General features: G+C 35.2%; 1 pseudogene; it reads right to left on the reverse strand.

The window, feature by feature from the left end:
* Positions 1 to 18,905: 18,905 nt before the first annotated feature.
* On the reverse strand, positions 18,906 to 20,370 carry LOC149214807 (uncharacterized; annotated as a pseudogene).
* Between the last annotated feature and the right edge of the window lie 201 nt (positions 20,371 to 20,571).

Genomic DNA, 20,571 nt, shown 5'->3' on the forward strand with positions numbered 1-20,571 from the left:
ATTAATTTATGTTACATTAACTAAGGATTATTTTAAGTGAACAAGGTTGATAATTATAGTATATATAAGGTTGACCAAGTTTGAATGTTGCCATATTTGGCTATGTTTTACTAATGTAGTTGACTATAATAACTAGCAATTGCGCCACATATTGCAAAGGAAACGTCGTAAGGTGATAACATAGGAAACAATAGCATAGAAGAAAGAAGTAAAACTTTAATGCATTTTTGTTTCTTTACTGGCATTTCTTTTCAATCATATGTTATGTTTCAGGGAGATTCCAACGAAACCAATATTCCAAAATATTTTCAAAATGAAGATAATTCACAACATCTTAATTCCAAAAGATTTATGAAAATGTTCTTCATTAAGATTCAAGAACTATTATAAGTAAATGCTTTAAATCAAACATTTCATAGCAGAAGTAATCTCATATCACCTATAATTCACAATGCAATGGATAATAGTCATTATTAGAAAGGATTCAAGATAACGTGTGTGCATTTTGAGTCATTTTTATGTCAATTCTAACATGTCATAATGTCGTTTTTGTGATGAAGAGTATAGAATTTTTAGGATGGTGTTCTATGTGCATTAAAATGCCTGTGAGGTCTAGCACTATGTATGGGGTTTCATTTTCAAGATATGTGTTTCTAGAGTAAGGAAGATTTCAAAGGTTTTCTACATTAGGCAGACGATTAGGTTGTTTCACTTTCCATTAGCCATGTTTGTGTTGATCTTTTTTTAAATATATTCTAAACTCTACATTAATATAAAATAAAATAAATCATACAACTGGATTGAACTTGTGTCATGATCTTTAAATTGGATCCATCTGTTTGTCATACCTTTTCAACCTTCTTTTACACATTTTGGACTTAAAAATCATTCTTTTTACACATTTGGGACTTAAAAGTCACTTTATAGTTAGATTGAAGTTCAAATTTTGTTTTTTCTATCATATTCAATTAGGTAGCCAAAGAACACTCATAAAAAACTAGTTGGAGCATCATGTATTTAATAAACTTATTTAACACATCATATCCACATTAGTTGGTTAGGCAAATTTTGGAAATTATATTGAATGTATGATCTAATAATTACCATTCACCATTTCAAAATATTGATAGTTTATAAGAGTTTTTTTTTTTTTTTTGAGATAATCAGCTTGACCTCTTTCAATCAAGTATATTGTATAATAACAAAACATTGATTTTAAAGGTCTCTGTGTTGATAAACAAATTTTAGTCATCTAGACACACTATAGGTTCACATTAACATATTTGCTTATTACATAGGGAGTCCTTTTGTTGGCCTTAACATTTAATTGAATTTTTTTACTTTTGGTATAAACTTTGTTTATTGCATGATATTGCTTTTGGCACTTATTAACAATTATATGAGGTGATTAAAGTAGAGAATTATTCAGCCACTCACTTGAAGTTTTAGTCCACAAGTCCTTTGAGAGTTTGGGATCCTCCTTGAGGAAATTCTTCTAACCTCACTTCACTCTATCATTAATATAAAAATGAATTTGATTTCTTTCATAGAAAATAATGTTTTAGTATCCAAGTGGGATCCGGAAAATATTGTCAAGTGGTATTCCACCAAAATGTAAAAATAAATCTAATTGATTTCAAAGAAAAAATTGGTCAAGTTAATATCCAAATAGGATGTAAACGATGGTGATTCTTTACTTAATATACAAGCATAAAGTGTCATTATTTTCTAGTTATGTTAGTTGTTTTCTTGATGTGTTGATTCCATCTTGGGCCTACTATGGAATTTGGAGCTTAAACTGTAATGAAGTTTGATATTTTATTAGGCCTTTGCCTAAATTTGACAGTTAAGGAAATGTGAAGTTTATCCAAATTTGACAGTAAGAAGTATGAAGTTTGTTATTTGTAGACTATGGCTGGTTTGGTTATGGTTTCATTTTGTGTTCAGTGGTCCTCAGCCCTTGCTACCATTAATCTAGTTGACTCTGGAATGTATGTGCTTTTGATACATCTTAAATTGTTTCCTTGGTGGTCAATCTTCCAAACTTAATTAAAATGGCAACAAACTAAACTGTAAAGCCTTTACTACCTCATCATAATAGAATCATTACAAAAATTGATACAAAATATCTATATAAATCACTAAAACTGAAAGAAATGACGCATCTAAAAACACATGGATGACGTACTGATAGTAATAAGCATGATAAGAAATTATTCACCAATTATTCGCCTAGATGTTCACATAACTAGTTTAAACAAGACATTGATACTACATTCTTAACATCACCAACATAACCCAGACCATGACCATGACAAAGAAAATAAAGTTTATGCTCAAACTGCCATAGATTCATGATAAACTTAAACTTCTATGGTATACAAAAACTCTACATGACGCTTCTAAAAATACTCATTAATAGCTAATTATCATTGCATTTATCAAAATGAATAGAACCACTAACATCAGAAACAACAAGGGTAGATATTATAACAACAACCCTTCATGTCCAAAATGAAAATCCACGTGGTACTGAATTCAATACCATTCTCAAAACCCAGAGTATGAGTAACAAGTATAATTGCATTCTCAAAACCCAGTGAACAAAGAACAAGTATAATTATTAATATGCTTGTACTTGACATCTAACTGTTGTGCAAGTTCAACTCTCTTTTTTTTACTGACGTGGAGAAGAACCTGCAATCAAACAATGAAATATTTTTCAGCTAACTAAATCTCTTTATACATTTAGTATATTTTAAATAAAAATTTATACAAAAATATTTTGATTCTTGGCTAAAATTTGATATTTTGTGAAACATATTTGATTTGAATAAAAAAATTTGCAATACCGAAAGTGACGGATAAAAAAAAGGTTGAAACTTTAAATTTGACATGTAAACATTTAATAAATTGTTGACTAGCTATGGATAAAAAAAAATTGAAAATGTAAATTTGACATATAAATGTTTTTAATTTATCTAATTATAAACTGTTGACTAGTTAAATTACAGGTTTAATAGCCTCAGAGGTCAATGGACACTATTCCAAAACTAAGGATTTGTTGAAGCCTCAGATTTTTTTTTTCTCCATAATTACGATTATTTTTTTCCCTTATCTTAGCTTCTAAGAAATAAATGCAAGGGAGGTTGCATGAAAGCAAGTTGTTGCTTATCACAATTTCACTAATAAATCAAGTTCCCCTGTTAGGATATTTCGACACATAGGAAATAGTTAAGTATAACTTGGTCTAGTGTAGAGTTAGGTAAAGTGTGTTTCTTTATTATGTACTTTTGTAACTTACTATCCGACGGTCACAATATGTAGTGATTCGACGAGTTATTCTCTCCTCAGTATTACCGACACTTGATCCGTGGCTTAACACCCGATTGGTCCATGATCTCTATTTAAAGAGCATGGAGGGCCATTTGTGAGGTGACCGTTCATGAGAGAAGCTTATGTAAATTTTCTTTCTTTTACATTAATAAATTTCCTGAAGTGGTTGCGTTGTCTCAAGCTGTGGACTGTTTCCCTCTTTGAGAGTTTTAACCACGTCAATAATACTGGTGTATTAATCTGTGATCTGTTTGTGAGAGGTGTCCCTTGCTGTTATATATGAGGAACTTAACCTGTAAAGTCCTACATGGTATCAGAGCTATTTAAGGGCTGCATTCGTTGGTGATCCAAATCCGAAGCCGGTACAACTGCATTCGATTGTTGTTTCCTAGATCCACTGTTTCTGACCGATTTTGGGCTGAGAGGAATGTTCTATTGTGTTAGGAGCATTTGTTCCAATGAGGAACCCCTTTCATTTCATGCGAAAAGGTTTCCGGTAGCCCTAGCTACATCATTTTTAAGATCTGGAGGTATACAGTCTTTATTTGCAGTTTTAGTTATTTATTTCTCTGTTTATTTTGGTTTATTTATTTCTCTATTTTTTTATTACCGAATCTATACCTTTCATTTCTACGTATGCTCTTTTCTCCACAACTCTGTGCTATTTGGGTAAATCAGAAACAAAAAGGAAGGAATTTCCTCATGCGTATGCTCTTTTCCACCGCACCCTAGTGTGATCTCGGGAAATGAGAAACATTGAGGAAAATATTTAGTTTCTGTTGAAAGATAACTTCAAGCTATAAGGTTTGTTTTTTTTTTGCATGTTCGTGTTGGGTTATGTGGTTTCTTGTTTTGTAGGCAAAAATGGCTTTTTCAAGTAAGCACACACCCCAAAGCTTCAGTGACTAAAAAAAATAATATGTCGAATTACTTTTTCAAAAAGCACATGTAACTTATGTTTTAAAGTTACTTTATGTAAAAGTGTTCTCACCCATTATAAAAAGCGAGTCACTTATAATTCTAAAGCCTCTTTATTTTTTATTTAAGTTACAATTTAGTGAGTAACTGATAAAGTACCATTGTAAAAGTGACTTTCATTTATTTATAAAAGTGGGTCACATAAAATCTTCTTCTTCTTCTTCCTTTTTTAAAAGTGAGCTAATTATATGAAGTTTTGAAAGGGGGAGGGAGAGGGGGAGACTTTGTTTTTCAATATAGAATTATCATTCACTTCCTCACATTCATGCACTTCATCAGCATCTTCAACAACTTTTCTTCAAAAAGCCATAACTTCTTCATCCAGAAGCCATTTCCAGAGCCATTTTTTAATCGGCCTAATCTTTTGAGACCTTTCCATTGGAACACTTAGTTTCAGCATCTACAACACTAGCTTATATTAAAATAGAAAGTCCATGCCAAGTTATTCATGACAGCACCAACTACTTCCAATGGGTGTCCTACATGGAGGATTTACTTAGAAGTAAAGGTATTTTTAGAACAGCCTCAGGCTAAGAGTCTAAACCTAAAGTTGAAGATAGGGCAGTCAAATGGGAAAATAAGCAAGATCAAGCACGTGGGTTGATAGGGATGTCTATTTATCTAGACCTTAGATTCCATATCACAGAACTTGATACCCCTGGGCCTCGATGAAGCAATGAAACAACTCAATAAAGTCTTTGGAATTAAAAATGAAATTAGAGCCCATCAACTCAAAAATGAGTTGCTTACGTTGGACCCCAATAATTTTTCTTTCATTGAAGATTTTTTTTCCAAGTTCAAGACCCTTAGACTTCTCTTGGAAGGTTTTAAGGTTAAGAAAGAAGATGGTAGCCTTATCTATTCCATTCTTACTAAGTTAGGACCCCCCTACTCTTTGTTTGTTTCCACCTTCCATTCTACTAGAGAAGCCTTTATTTCTCAAGGATAAGCCTATAAGTCCCCCTCTTTTGATGCCTTTTGTGATTCTTTAATAAGAGAATAAGAAAAACTCTTACATCTTGGAAACTCTTCTAATAAAGACTTAGCTCCCCAACAACAACCAAGTTCAAAGAATTCTAAGAAGTAGCATCCTAAAAGGAATGGTCCTAAACCAACCAAGGGTCCTAAGCACTTTTAGTCTCAAAATGAAAAATCAATTCAACAAAATGATAAGGAAAATAAAAACAGAGGGAAGAAGACTGATAGGCATTGTAACATTTGTAATTGAGATGGCCACTTATAATCCAAATGCTTTAAGAAGATGGAAGCCTTGGAAGTAACAATGAAGAAGCATAACATCCATTTGGAGCACTCTTCAACTTCAACTTCATCTTCAGGAATAACACTTTCTGCATGTGGTTGTCAAGCATCTTGGTCTGGTTGTGCACTAAATGTATCTTCTTCTTCTCATTCTCATGAGTGGCTCATTGATTCTGGAGCTTCTTATCACATGGCAAAAAACAAAGCCATGTTTTCTTCTTTAAATGATTGTAAGACCAAAAATATATATGTTGGTGATGATAGATCTCTTAGTGTTGTAGGGACTGGAACTATTCATCTAGACAATGGTCAATTTTTAATGATGTATTATGTGCTCCAACCTTATCTTGCTACCTTCCATCTGTATATCAGATAAATCATTCCGGTGAAGGTAAAATCGTTGATTTTTCACCTCATGATATTGTAATTAAGGACCTAAGAGATCCTAGATATAATTTAACTACTGGCATTGCTGGTGATTCTACAGTTGTATAAGTTTAACAACTTTGGGTCATCAAATCTTCCCTTGGTATTTGTTTTTCATAATGATGAAGTGAGCAAACCTTGGCATGAGTGATTTGGTCACTTAAACTATCACTCCCTTCAAAATCTATGTAAAGAAAATATGGTGACATGTCCTCCTATGGTATCTTGCAGAGGTGGTGTTTGTTCCGGATGTGTACTCAAAAAACATCATCAGGATATTTTTGAAAAACATGCCTCTTGGCACGCCTCAACCCCTTTACATCTTGTGCATGGTGATTTATGTCGTCCATTTCCAGTTGTTTCATTCTCTGGCTACAAGTATTTATTAACTTTCATTGATGATTTCTCCAGACGCACTTGGGTATACTTCTTAAAACTCAAGAGTGAAGTATTTAACATGTTCTTGGCCTTTAAGGCCTTTGTTTAGAAACAATCTGAACATCAAATTCTTAAGCTAAGATATGATAATGGCGGAGAATATGTTAACAACAAAGTCATCAACTTTTTCACTGAGCATGGAATTCAAATGCAACATACTGTTCCATATACTCCACAACAAAATGGTGTAGTTGAAAGGAAGAATCGCACCTTAAAAGAAATGGCTAATTGTATGCTTCAATCTAAAGGACTTTTTCTTAATTTTTCGGTAGAAGCAATTAAATATGAAAATTAGATAGTAAATCACACTCCTACTAAGGTTTTAAAGAATATCACTTCAGAAGAAGCATGGAGCTCAATTAAACCAGATGTAAGTCACTTTCGTGTTTTGGGAAGTGAAGCATGGGCCCATATTCCTGACGAGAAACATAAATCCTTATAAGCTAAGAGTGAAAAATGTCTTTTTGTTGGATATTCTGAAGATGTCAAAGGATATAGAGTTCTTTCACCTAAATCCAAAAATGTTCTAATTATAAGAGATGTAAAGTTTGCTGAAATATATCGGCCTGCGAGCCAAGTTCGACAGATGTGCCACCTCTCTCTATCCCTTCTACTTCTGAAAATATTTCTTCTTTAGATGATGACAATGAGGATGACAATCCTCCCCCACCTTCTCAAGGTCCTCCTTCAGCTCCTCAACTTCCAAAATGGGTTCGTGCTACTTGGGATGCAACAGGTTCTCTTACAGATGATCCTACAGATCAGCGATGTACACGTTCTTAGTTCGATAGAGCCTCTTCTTTACTGGCTCAATCTTCAACTAATTATGATCCTGACAACTTTGAAGAAGCTTCAAGCCATCCAGATTGGGACACAACTATGAGTGAAGAATATCGTTCATTATTGGCAAATGATACATGGGATCTTATTCCTCTTCCAAAGGGAAAAAGACTTGTTAGATGTAAATGGGTTTACAGAACCAAGTTTGAACCAGATGGAAAGTTGATAAACATAAAGCTCGTCTTGTTGCCAAGGGATTTTCACAAGTTGAAGGCATTGAATATAATGAAACCTTCTCCCATGTTTCCAAAATGAACTCTATCTGCCTTATTATTTCCCTTGCCACCTCTTCCAAATGGGAAGTCCATTAGATGGATGTTAAATCTGCCTTCTTGCATGGGCACTTGCATGAAGAAATCTATATTGAACAACCTCCTGGCTCTATACAAACAGACTCCAGCCTTGTGTGTCGGCTTAAGAAATCCCTTTATGGTCTCAAGCAAGCCCCTCAGGCTTTGTATGCCAAAATGGATAGATTTCTTTTAGAAACTGGCTTTTCTAGGTGTCATTTTGACAATACTATCTACACCAAGAAAATGGGTATGTCCCTTATCATTCTTGTTATTTATGTTGATGATCTTAGCCTTACTGGTAGTGATCCCAACCTTATAAACCATGTGAAGTCCAGCCTTAAAAAGAAGTTTGAAATGACAGACTTAGGAAACTTGCATTATTTTCTTGGTCTTCAAGTCTTGCAATCCAAGGAAGGTATTTCCCTTTCCCAATCCAAGTATGCCTATGATCTTCTACGCCACTTTCACATGGAATACTGTAAGCCAGCCCCTTCTCCCTTTCAGTCTGGAGCTAAACTTTCAGTCACTTGTACTTCCCCTGAAGTTGATACTACCTTATACCGTCAGCTTGTAGGAAAACTTTTGTATCTGATCCATACCCGTTCTAACCTTTCCTTTGTTGTTGGCCTTATTGCTCGATTTATGCAAAATCCACATGAAAGTCATTGGAAAGCAGCTAAAAATATACTTCATTATATTCGAGGTACAGTTCAGTTTGGGATTCATTATAGTGTAGAAGCATCTCCTCTATTGGTTGGTTTCACTGATTCCGATTGGGCTGGTGACCCTGATGAAGTCTACTGCAGCTTACGTCTTCACTCTTGGTTCTGGACCTATTACATGGGCTTGAAAGAAACAAAGTTCCATTTCTCTTTCTTCATTAGAAGCATAGTATCATGGTGCCGTAGAAGCTAGTAAGGAAGCCCTGTGGCTTTGTCAGATCCTGTTAAAGTTTGGCTTTCAGGAGCAATATCCGACTACACTTTGGTCTGATAATCAAAGTGCCATTCAACTATGCAAAGATCCAGTCCAACATCAATGCAACAAACACATTGAACTACACATGCAATTCATTAGAAATCTCATTCATGACCATGTTCTTAAAGTGAAATATTGTTCAATCGATGATTAAGTTGCATACATCTTTACAAAGGATCTCACAGAGGCGAAGTTTACTAAACTTCGATTTATGGTTGGAGTTCAGGAAGTTGTCACTAAGGGGGGATAGGCTTTAATGCCTCCTTCCTTCTTCTATTGTGTCATATTTATACATCCTTCAATCTTATCCCATGTTGTTCTTAAGGGGGGATGTTAGGATATTCCGACACATAGGAAATAGTTAAGTATAACTTGGTCTAGTTGCAGACATCTTTACAAAGGCTCTCACAGAGGCGAAGTTTACTAAACTTCGATTTATGGTTGGAGTTCAGGAAGTTGTCACTAAGGGGGGATAGGCTTTAATTCCTCCTTCCTTCTTCTATTGTGTCATATTTATACATCCTTCAATCATATCCCATGTTGTTCTTAAGGGGGGATGTAAGGATATTCCGACGCATAGGAAATAGTTAAGTATAACTTGGTCTAGTGTAGAGTTAGGTAAAGTGTGTTTATTTACTATGTACTTTTGTAACTTACAATCTGACGGTCACGATATGTAGTGATTTGACGGTTCATTATCTCCTCGGTATTACTGACACTTGATCCGTGGCTTAACACCCGATTGGTCCATGATCTCTATTTAAAGAGCATGGAGGGTCATTTGTAAGGTAACCGTTCATGAGAAAAGATCATGTAAATTTTCTTTCTTTTACATTAATAAATTGCCTGAAGTGGTCGCGTTGGCTTAGGCTGTGGACTGTTTCCCTCTTTGAGGGTTTTAACCATGTCAAGAATACTAGTGTATTGATTTGTGATTTGTTTGTGAGTGGTGTCTTTTAATGTTCTATTTGAGGAACTTACCATGTAAATTCATACATCCAATACTTTTTCTTATACATTTATATGTTGTGAATTTGCACAAAATATGTTTTAAAAAGTTGTGATTCAAAAATATTATGAAACATAATAAATATATTTTTTTTGCAAAAGTTAAGGGCAAGAGTTTTGAATACAGTGCAAGTTGAACCAAATAAGGGGAAGCATTAGTGTCAATTTTAATCAACTCCCACAACAAAATTATGGTAATCAAGAAAGTGCCATCTTGAGTGCCCTATATCATATCGCTACTAAAACAACTCCCTCAACTATTTCAAATCTCAAGATATCATTTCCACTAAATTTTTTCCCCTGGTGGGATGAATCTCAGCCTGGTTTCAAATCCCCTGTCCTCTTGGAGTCACTGCTCTTGCTAAGTCATAAATTCTTGTGATAAGACTCCCGCACACTTGTGGAATCTCAACTCTTGCTAAGTAGTAAATTCCTAGTATATTGAGCTTATGTGCTATTGAATATACCATAATAAATCACCAAATAACTATAATAACCAATTACCAAATAACTATAATAAGAATAAAATGAAATAAAATAAAATAGATAAAAAAAGCATGTGAAGTCAATGAACACGCTTAATAAATTTGAAATTTCAAACTAGATTACATTAATAACAATACATTAAATGTATAATTTTGATGGATGCATATCGATTCCTTAAATGTAAAATACCAACCATATGCACCCAGTGTACAATGTTGCTAGGTGGATATTATTTTATTCTAATTATTTTACTGCAATGGCATCATTGTCAATGAGTTTGTGTACAAATTTATACATAGTTATTACAAACAAACATATTAATTTGGATTCAAGTGAATTGTGAACACTTCTCGTATACTGTGTGTGTTCGGTTGATTGAATATCATAGATGGGTTATCCAGATCTTGAAGAAGGTGGTGTGACATGTCCATTGAGCTTGAAAATGCATGCAACTACTTTAAAATCTGGAGGATCCTTAGGCTTGTTTACCCCCAATAGTTTTCTCACTCAACTTTGTAATTGAATAGAGTTGTTCATTATGTCTGGCCAATTCACTTATAATGAAACTTCATTTTCACAAGTTGATGTTAAATACATAAAAGGATTTGAAATTTTTTTGATCAGTTTAATTGGTAAATTTGTGACTTTTTATTAAATTTCGAACCAATTTTGTAATCGATTCACTTAATTTTGAGAAGTTGATTTTAAATGCATAAATGATTTGAGCTTTCATACATATTTTTGGATCAATTTGATTTTGGAGAATTCAAATTTGTAATTTCTTACTCAATTTTGAACCAATTTTGTAATCAATTGACTTACGAGGAATGAGGAATGGTCCGATATGTATTTTCACGAGTTGGTTCGAACTCTTAGTCTATCTGCAGCTATTGCTCTCGGGATTATGGCATTTATGTATTGGATACTGCAGAAGGGAAGGAAAGTGGAAACGGAAGGAGATTTCCTCTAGGGCCTTATCCATGGCCGGTTATCGAAAATATTCACTAATTGAGGTTGCTTGTTCATGACGCTCTCAAAGACCTCAATAACAAATATGGCTCCATCATGTCACTACTCTTAGGATCTATTCCTACAGTGGTCATTTCTTCCTCTGAGATGGCCCAATACTTTCCCGAAACCCATGATTTCATCTTTGTCACCTGACCTGCAACAACTTCACGAAAATACTTCACCTACAATTTCCAGGGTGTGATATTCGCTCTGTATGGAGGCTATTGGAGGCAAATGAGAAAGGTATGAGTAACAAAACTTCTCACTGCCAAAATAATCGAGTTTTTTAAGAATGTGCAAGAGGAAGAGTTGTGTGTCATGATCCATTCCATTTGGGAGGAGAGTCAAAGTGATGCCATGGCTGCGAATGTTTGCAAGGCTTTCTCAACCCTCACCTTCGACATAATTTGGTGAATATTGACAAGCAAGAAATTTTATGACCAAGATTTGGGTTTCGATGGCAAGGGATTCAAGGATCTTGTATTAGATGCTAGAACTACCACAAGAGCATTTAACATTGAAGAATTCATTCCATATTTGGATTGTCTTGATTTGCAGGGTATCAACCAGCGCATGGAGAAAACTAGAAAAATATTTGACGCATTCAGAGAGAAAATTATAGAACACCATCTTGATCGTTGCAGGTCTAAGGCCCCCATGATCTTGAATTCCCTAGCACTGACAAAGGTAGAGACTGTAAAGAAGGTTAAATATTTTGTGGATGTGCTACTTGATATAGCTGAGATTGATAAAGTGGACACCAAAATCACACCAGAAACCATGAAGGCAATGATATTTGTATGACTCTTGACCTACCATCATTTTATTTTATATAGAATAAACCAAATTTAAAGAAGTGCATCTATTAAGGCATATAGAATTTAGCTACCAAAGATATGGTGCTCTTCCTGGTATCTTGATTTATGTAATTTGGTGGGAATGCAGATTAAGCATTTTTCAGGATAAAGGGATCCCTCCTAAGGTGTCAGAGGATCTTATTTATAAATTGTGCACAAAACATAAGACTACAATGAAAGCAAAGAACCCTAGTTAGGCCTCGACAATATATAGACATTCCTTGGTATTTTAACGGAGCAAGTCAGGGGGGTAGTCTAGAAGTGTAGAAGAATATGGAAGCAGTTATGTTTATTAATCAAACACCACTTATTTCCATATAGTATGCATCAGTTAAGGGGTGTTAATTCAAGAGCTGAATCTTCAGTTTCATGGAAACTTTTTCAATTTTTCCCAAAATTGAAGTGTCAATAAAATTCAGGCGCCAAACCTAATACAAATGTATAATGAAGGTTCAATCATGTGGCTTTGAGGGTAGACATGTTGGCTTAGTGGGTCTTGAATCAGGTTCAAAGTTAGTTGCCCTAAATAAAACCCTACACTACTGGTCCTTTCGACATCAATCCACTTACTGAATTCTCATCGGAAGCAGTATGGAGGGATGCTGGAACCAAGTTTCCACATCCAGAGATCAGTGTGATGTCTTTTCATGCCCTAGATCTACCTCCGCGCATATCTACAAACCCTTAGAGCTTGGGACTATAAATTCCTTCGAATGCTCCTTAGACCTCCGCGAAGGTCTACAATCGGCTTTTGCAAACCTTGAACAGATGAATTATCTACTTATGCGCACCATAATTTATCTTCAGATTGGGATCTACTAAGATCTACTTAAGTGCTTGATAAACATAGCAGAAGGTATTATGATCTTTGCGTAAATACTTAACATGTATCATGTTTAGTTAATAAGACTTATCCGGTAGATTCATGCATCAATACATCATTATCTCATAAAGACACTATTTCATCACATCATATATCAAAAACATAAACAACATAGGTAAACAGATAAAACACATGAATTTCTTCAATAGTCTTCTTTATTAATCTCCAGTACCAGGTTACAGACTCAAAACTTCCTTGCGCACTCAGCGACAGACACTACTCTAGGACTCTGTGCACTCAGTTGCAGAGCGTTTCCCCCCTCTAAGACTTACTTCTATGCGCTATCTCTCTAAGACTCCATCCGTTCATACCCATAGACATAGACATAGATCTGCCTTAGACTCTCTAAGACACACCTATTTATACAATCCCATGGTCTGCGGACCATGGGTAGATCTCCAAACCGACTCAACTTTACATAAACGAGGGTAAAAACCCTTTTTGACTCCTAACTACCTACGCGCTCCGCATCCATAATTCGCGGAGACTTTACATCTTTTCATCAAAATTTACAACAAAACTTGGGTTTTTAACCCCAAAACGGACCTAGGGTACCCCATCCCAACAAGACATAAGCAAAATTAGTGAAGATCAATATCATTTACATTTGATCAAAACTAGACATGTACCAAAGAATTGTGAAATATGATAACACAAACACATATGAAGAGTAGAGACATGGGCACAAAAAAATATTTCTTTGTTATCAAGGCTACATAATTCCATGGTTGTGATGCACTTACAAATGTGTCCCTGTAAAAGATCTCCTAGATATATTATCTTAAATGCAAGCAAATTTTGACCAAGATTCTACTCATAGCATGTCTTAAAACCAAATTGATTTCCAAATTATGTGTTTCTCATATAAAATACGATCATAAATACAACGCTTCAAATAAAAATAAATTTCAACCAAGTTCCATTATCAACACTTGTATGCAACAAAAAAAGCTAAAACCTTATGCTTTTTTTACAATGCTTCTAAGTTTAGACCATACTGAACCTATAATCCATTCATGGGTTGACAAAACTATTAAGTCACTTTGGAAATGGAACCAGAGAAACCCCTAATAAAATTGAAATGAAAACTGGAAATGGAACCAGAGAAACCCTTAATAAAATTGAAAATGAAAACTTCAAGAAAAAACAACACACAACACAAACTACTTATATTTGTTTTATAATTAGGGTCATTTGATGATTGAGATAGGCCTCCTATTAAAAAACCATTAATTTTTCACACTGTTCGGTGATTGTCATTGAAGATAATTTCATTACAAATATATGAAAACTGAGTAAATTTGAAGAAAACATGAAGATACGAATCTTACGTCTAGAGATAATTTTCAAACCAGAAAGTTGGTGGGTAGAGTGGAGTCCCTGTATGTGAACATATTTGGCTCCTCGTAACTTTTTCGGTGAGGAGGGGTTCGGCTCCTTCTGGGGCTATGGGTTCTACTACAGTTTCCATTTCCTCCCATTTCGCCTCCTTTCTGGTCCCCTTGGAGCACCCTGATTCCAGTTAAAATGTGAGGGCATCTCTAAACATATAATACACCCATAGCTTTTCTCTCACACTTTCCATCTGATAGCGTATTAGTTTGTGAGTGTGTGTAAATTAAAATGTATAGCCGACAATTACAGTAAGCCCTAAATTTACCAAACTTGATGATTTTTATTTGAAACCCCAGGGAAAAATATGTGGAAAACCACAACTTATTCTAGAATAGTCTTTCTATTAAAGTGAAATAAATAAATAATTAGAAACCCAACCTATTGTTCCATGATTAAAATTCATAGACGGGAATGACTTACTGAAGACAAATGAAAACTCAGAAAATAAGAAGAAAACATGAAGATATCAACCTCTCATCTAGAGATAATTTTCGAACCAGAAGGTTGGTGGGCAGAGTGGAGTGCCTCTATGTGAACATATCTGGCTCCTCATAATGTTTTTTGTGAGGAGGGGTTCCATTCCTTCTAGGGCTATGGGTTCTACAGTAGATTTTTTTTTCCTCCCATTTCGCCTCCTTCCTGGCCCCCTTGGAGCAGTTTGATGCTAGTTAAAATTTGACGGCATCTCAGAACCCATATTACATAAATAACTTTTCTCTCACACTTTCCATCTTGACGGTTCCAAAGATAATCTAATGCTTATCCTTTTTGGTCCAAACCAGTTCTTTCAATATCAAGGAATACTTGAAAAAGACGTAAAACTGAAGCTTCTACTACCTTCGCCCGATTGAACCACTGAACTTCCTTCAATCGTCTAACATCATCAAACAATACAAAGGGATCACAGGTGGGCCAAAGGGAATTTTTTCTCAAAGGGAACGTCTTACGGCGTAATTATGTACTAAGTAATTTTCCTTTTAATTATATATTAATTCTTTAATTAATATATCAATATTAATTAAAGAATTAATATTGAGGCCCTGTCCTCATCCCCCACATCCACAAGCTTTTCAACCAAGCTGTTAAGCAAGGGTTCCCTAAACCTTGGACTGAGAGCCTCATTATCCATATTTTTAAAAGTGGAGATACAAATAACCCCTCTAATTATCGGACAATTATGATCAGCCCTCTCTTAGCCAAGTTGTACGGTAGTATTCTGGAAAAAAAGTTAAGCATATGGCTTGAAAGTGAAGGTAAGCGGGCTAAAGGCCAAGCAGGTTTCAGAAGGCATCACTCAACAATAGACCACCTTGTTATGCTTAGGATCATTGCGGAGGAATGTCGTAATGATAAATCCAATTTATTTTGCTGCTTTGTAGACTTTAGAAAGGCTTTCGATACGGTTCCTAGATACAACCTTTGGAATAGGTTAGAAGAGCTAAAGGTTCCTCTTGAGTTGAGAGCTGCTGCTATAAGGCTATACGAGAATGTAATTGCCAAGCTAAAGAACAATGAGGGGTGGTCAAAAGATATTAAGTGTAACATCGGAGTTAAACAAGGTTGCCCCCTCTCCCTATTTGGCATTTACATCGATAAGCTTGAAGGTTATTTAGAAGAAGCAGGATGTGGTGGCACAATCTTAGCTGGGATAGTCGTTATCCTTCTTCTCTACGCTGACGATATTGTTCTTTTGGCAAGGTGTCCTTCTGATCTTGATAAGCAACTCAAGCTTCTTAAGGATTTCTGCTCTACCATGGGTATGACTGTTAACACTGACAAAACAAAAGTTATGATTATCAAATCCAAGAAGGACACTTGCGCTAATTTTATGTATGACAATAATAACTTGGAGGAAGTGTATTCTTACAAGTACCTAGGAATTGATATCCATCACAAGCTCAACTGGAACCATAGCATTGAGAAAAGGATCAATGGGGGATGGAAAGCTTATTTTGGTCTTGAAAATAATTGTAAAACTGCAAACCTCGTAATGTGGGATAAAAAGAAGTTCCTCTTTGAAACTTTAGTCATTCCTGTTATCTTATATGGCTGTGAAGTTTGGGGCTGCAGCATCTCCAGAGAATCATGGAGAAAGATTGAGCAAATCCAGAAGCGTTTTATAATTTATAACCTGAAAATTAAAAGTAATACACCCTATCCTATTCTCCTTATAGAAGCAGGTCTTTCTCCTATTGAGAGCCTAGCTATGCTCAGGTTTCTGGTGTACAAGCACAAGCTCAATAACATAGACAATCATAGACTTCCTAAGCTAGCTTTAAATTCCAGCCAAAACCACCTAAGGCTTAACCAAGGATGGCATAAGGACACAAGGGCCTGGTTAAACTATTGGGAGATCAAAGAGAATGATGCTTTGCAAAACATAAATAACATTAAAGATATTGTTACTTCTAAGTTCAAAGAAAAATTGTGGTGTGAGAAAGATTTAGCGTCTAAAAGAAAATTAAGTTATTATAAGAGGGTCATCAACCCCACCCTTGAAGATCAAAAGTATCTCTCTATTTTAACTAGCTCAAAGAAGAAAATTAATATAGCAAAGATTAGAACGAATTCTCATGAGCTCCATAGTGAAACTGGCCGTTGGACAATTCCTAAAACACCATGGATAGAAAGGATCTGCCATATTTGTGAGAATAGGAGCATCGAGGATGAAAACCACTTCCTCTTAGAGTGCCCTGCATACAACCACATTAGATCTCAATTTCACAACCTTTGTTACAATACTGACCTTCCTAGCCTTTTACAATGCCAAAATTATAGTGAACTCGGGAGGCTTCTCTCCAAGCTTTTTGAGCATAGGAATAAAATCTTAAATCAAAATAAATAATTTGTCTTTTTAGGTCCGATAGATCATTATTTGGTCTCAGTGGACGTTAACCATCATCATCATCAATAAATTATTATTATTATTATTAATTAAAGGTTTTAATTAATGTATTAATAATTCTTTTCATTAATATATTGTAAAAAGTTTTAATTAATGTTATTAAATATTTTAATTAAGTTTTAAAATAATTTTTGTAATGTTTTAATTAATGAGTGAATTGAGGTTTACTATTTTCAAATAAAATAAACATAAGTGGACCAAATGTGAATGTGCTCATATTAACTATAATTCACTAATATTGTTGATTATAATAATTATGTATTAAGTAAATTTTTTTAATTCATTTTTCGCTATTAACATACCTAGTTATCCACAATAGGTATAGTAAATTTTTAATCATGTTTTGTAAAAAAATAATTTAAGTGTGGTTTAAACATGTGATTTAGATATGCAAAGAAGTTATCACTTTTAATTCCATTTGTTGATGAGTTGGGGACGACTATAATATATTTGGGTTCAATTTCCAAATAGGAGTCACACGGAAATTCAAAACTTTTACAAAATTGTTATAGTCCTTTGTAGACACAATGTTTCAAACTATCAAAATTGTGCTTTGTACTCATTAAGGTTCTCTATAGCATGATGAAGTGATCAAGAAGAAATATAGAGAAATTGTACTAAAACAAATGATTTATTTCTTTATTTACGAGGCATTCATGTTGGCATAATCACACAAGGTCTTTAACTTGAACATAGGCCTCATGATTTGTAAGGCTCAACGAAGTAGTATTGCAGTAATATTTCATTGTAGCATGGTCCTTGTCTTTCGTTGATATTTTCGTGTCTTTCAAGAGTTGTCAAAGAAGTATAAAATAGTGTTATATGCTATTGGGATCTTATATTTCATTGTAGCATGGTCCATGTCTTTCGTTGATATTTTCGTGTCTTTCAAGAGTTGTCAAAGAAGTATAAAATAGTGTTATATGCTATTGGGATCTTTCAATTTAGACCATCAGATTTAAAAAAATAATTAGGAAAAATATTAAAGTGTCCAATTCTAGTAGGGGGGACTAGGAAAATAACATTTAGACCATCTAATCTAAAAAAATAATTAGAAAAAGGATTAAAGTGACCAATTCCAATAAGAGGACACAATTTATATATATATATATATATATATATAGATATATAATTATTAAGAATCATATATAGTTAGCCTTTAATTAACAAGATATACTTAATAATTATTAATGTGGTTGATATATGTTTATTGGTGTCTATCAATTATATTGATAAATATGATTATACATGTATTTCATATACACCTATCAACATATATCAACTACACTGATAAATGTAGTTTTGCTAATATAATATTATTTTTAAAAATAATATTATTAGAACCAACCAATATACTCTCCCTAAAATCATCCCAAATACTATTGAAACAAATCAATAACATTTAAATTATAATATAACAATTTGAATATGTATAATTATTAAAAATCATATATAATTAGAATATACTTAATAATTATTAATGTGATTGATATATATATTTATTAATATATATCAATTATATTGATAAATATAATTATACATATATTTCATATATGTCTATCAACATATATCAACTACACTCATGTAATTTTACTAATATAATATTATTTTTAAAAATAATATTAATAAACCCCACCCAAATACTCTCCCTACAATCATCCTAAATACTATTATTGAAACAAATCAATACCAATTAAATTATAATATAACAATTTGAATCATAGTAATTTTTACAATTAATTTTACCGTTTTACCGTTACGAGTTTAAGTGAAACAATCCATTTACTATAACATTTAGGAATTTAAGAAAAAAAACAGATGGATTTGATCCAACTGTGCGCTTCGTATTTTATTATTAGATTTTACAATGCATCGTGCGCTATTTATTGTAAAACAGACGCCACGAGACGGAAAGTGTCCCCCGTTTGCAAGTCATCTCCATGGTTGCTCCCATGGACGTGTCCACGAACGGACGGACCCGCAGCAATGGCTAACGATGGCCGCCAAATGTGACACAAAACCAGACACAACTACGTAATCTATATATATATAACGTAACAAAATAGAAAAATGCGAGAATTTACAGACTAGAAATTGTCATTCTCTCTCCAGAATGAGGGCGGGAATGCTGTCCATATCCATGGAGCTGTTGGATCCAACCATCGATGGCAGCTGTCCTGCACAGCCACCCTGCTTATCCCAGGGGTTTGATATGGTCGTTAGTCACGGCCTTAGCCCCCAGGGACTGATAAGTGACCAGAACCTCTTGGCTCGGTTGCCGGTAACCTTGGCGTAGAAAACGATCGTGAACAACACTGTGACGACCACGTACCAGCTGAATTGTAAGTTAGCGAGCGCCTTGGCCCGCATAGTTGCTTCCTTGCTGACGCACTTAACCACATGTTGGCCCTTAGAGAGCTCAATCTGGCAACCCTTAGCCACGAAAGACGGCATCCAGAGCATGAACGCCACGTTGGTGAACCACGCTCCCTGGAATAGCACCGACACGGAGCGTACCGTTGCTAGCAGAAAGCTCTGTGGGAACGGAACCGAGAGCAGCGTGGTCGACAAACTGAGGGCAACGATGAGCTGGAGGAGCCAGTGGTAGTGCCCCTCCACACCCACGTGATCGGCCGAGTGAAGGTGGAAGAGCAGCAGCTCCTGGCTGAAAGCCAGCGCTGCCATCACGTGCAGGGCCCCCGGGGGAACCGTCAGCTGACGCACTTCCGCGTAGAGAGCAGCGGAAGCGTAGATGAGGAAGAACAACGACATGGAGGAGTGCTCGAAGTTTTTGAGGTGCTCTGGCGGGATGCTCCAGTCGTTTGCTAGGGGCTGATGCCTCCTCGGCCCGATGAACAGCTCAGCTGAAATCAATAAACAGGACCCCGCTATAATGGCTACCAGCTCCACGTACTTTAGTTTCCCTCTGCCAAATGTAGCAGGAAACCATGGCCGAGCCTGGAAATCCCATGGAGAGTGCGCGTATTTTGTGATTGTGTTGTAGAGGTGCCAGAGGCCTATGAGCAGAAAAACTGGCCCCGGTGCCACATGGCCTATAAATGTCCCCATACCCAAAAAAAAGTTCAGAAGGGGATGGATGAGTAGCAGAAGCAAATCATAAAAGGATTGATGGCAGGGAATGCTGGGAGCTGCGTTTGAAAGTTGTGTTAAGAGCGCCACGGTAACCGTGCGCCACTAGTTTGCCTTCTAGTTTAATATACCCACGAGCTGTGAGGGGTATTTATGGGCCCATAAATTCTAGATGCAGCGAGACAACTTTTCCGCCATGGGAGGAGCCAAAATATTGTTGAAAAAACGACAGAAGGATTGGTATCGTCTCAGAAATCGAGACCTTGAGGGTTTTGTACGAGGGAGAGCTTCAAATTTCAACGTCAAAGCATCAGGGTGATGATTTGGAATCATTAGGGTGGGGGAATATATTCACGGATATGAAGACCACGCTCTTTCTCATCTGTT

This window comes from Pinus tabuliformis, chromosome 1_1 (genome assembly GCF_031772625.1).
Source record: "Pinus tabuliformis cultivar Carrire ecotype Pingquan chromosome 1_1, CPIR1, whole genome shotgun sequence".
In the NCBI taxonomy this organism is placed as follows: domain Eukaryota; kingdom Viridiplantae; phylum Streptophyta; class Pinopsida; order Pinales; family Pinaceae; genus Pinus; species Pinus tabuliformis.